The 1,591-nt window shown below is 40.4% G+C and overlaps 1 protein-coding gene across 1 annotated transcript in view; it reads right to left on the reverse strand.

Moving 5' to 3' along the window:
* LOC106810475 (chromosome transmission fidelity protein 18 homolog) overlaps positions 1-1,591 on the reverse strand; it is a 20,535-nt gene that overhangs the window by 11,630 nt on the left and 7,314 nt on the right. The window lies entirely within an intron of this gene.

Genomic DNA, 1,591 nt, shown 5'->3' on the forward strand with positions numbered 1-1,591 from the left:
AAAATAATTTGGGTTGAGTCAAGAGTCATGAGTGGTGAGTCATTTTTCATTGTTCAATTTGTATACTAGTGTGAATGTAACCGATAATATGTTATGAAGCAATGTGCGAAAAATGCAAATAAATATAGTATAAGGTAAAACTATATTTCGCTATATTTTATTCAGATTGAGTGCCTCATGGAAGGGGAAGTCCTGAGCTGATGGGCCTTCCACAGACACCATCATAAGGGCATTTAGTGTCTTATTAGAAGTCTAGTTAGAAGGAATCTGATGAAATAGGCTGGTTATTGTGAGCTGTTTTTTATTCATAGCAGATTGCGAAGCGCTATGATATGAGGCCCCCGAAAGGGGGGGGGGCACTCCATATATATTGCATGGTAGGTATGTGCCGCGGGAGAGACCCCCCATTTTCACCCTAAAAGGCCTAAACTTCCGTTCCAGTGCATCGCATTTTTAAGAAAATCTCGTTCCAGAGCATCACACGTTTACATTTTCGAACATAGCCAGTTCCGGAGCATCCCACATTCAACAAACATTATAGTTCCAGAGACCACCATTTTCAGGTCTGAGTTAGTTCCAGAGCCCCTCATTTTTGACTTTGCAGTGGCACATACCTACCATAATGTGGGGTGAGTGCAACCCCCACACCCCTGGTCCGAGACTCAGGACAAGTGAAAGTCTATGTCGGACAAGTAGTTGCGTAATATTCCTAACATCCTTCGAGCCAACTAGGGCGCTATCACACGACATTCTCACGTTATATTAAGGTCATCGAAAAAAGTGGCCCGCGAGGCACGCGTCGGTGGCTGTATGTGCACATCGACACTGCGTACGTGCCTGTCAGCTGGGGCGGCATTGATTGAAGTACGGGGAGGGGGGCACGATTGTTTCAGTCGCGTGGTGCTGATCACTACTAAAATATAGGGGGTGGGCACCACTGGACTATGAGAGAGCGACAGCAAAACTCTTTCCTGGAATTGAGGGAAAAGCTACAATCGGGAATGACACACGAGGGTACCGGCACGCAAACCTCGTGGACCACACTGGTGTACATTAGAAATGTACGTGTACATGTATGTGTACACTAGAAATGTACATGTATTTATATATGTACATGTATGTGTACATGTACGTGTGTGCATACATTTACATGTATGTGTGCATTGTAAATGTACATGTATTTGTGTATGTAGTACATGCATGTGTACATTGTAAAAGTATGTGCATTTGTAGTACATATGTATGTTATGTGTACATGTATTTGTATGTGTATATACATGTATTTGTATATGTAGTACATGTATGTGTACATTAGAAATGTACATGTATTTATATATGTACATGTACGTGTGTGCATACATTTACATGTGTGTGTGCATTGTAAATGTACATGTATTTGTACATTGTACAAGTACATGTATTTGTATATGTAGTACATGTATTTGTAAAATGGTATATGTAGTACATGTATGTCTATTTATATATGTACATGTGCACACCATGGGTGAATTGATTTAAAATAATTTCCTAACCTTCCTAACCTTCCTTCTAATTTCCTTTCCTTTTTAATAACCTTGAATATTTACCTGTC

This window comes from Priapulus caudatus, unplaced genomic scaffold (genome assembly GCF_000485595.1).
Source record: "Priapulus caudatus unplaced genomic scaffold, Priapulus_caudatus-5.0.1 Scaffold444, whole genome shotgun sequence".
Classification (NCBI taxonomy): domain Eukaryota; kingdom Metazoa; phylum Priapulida; class Priapulimorpha; order Priapulimorphida; family Priapulidae; genus Priapulus; species Priapulus caudatus.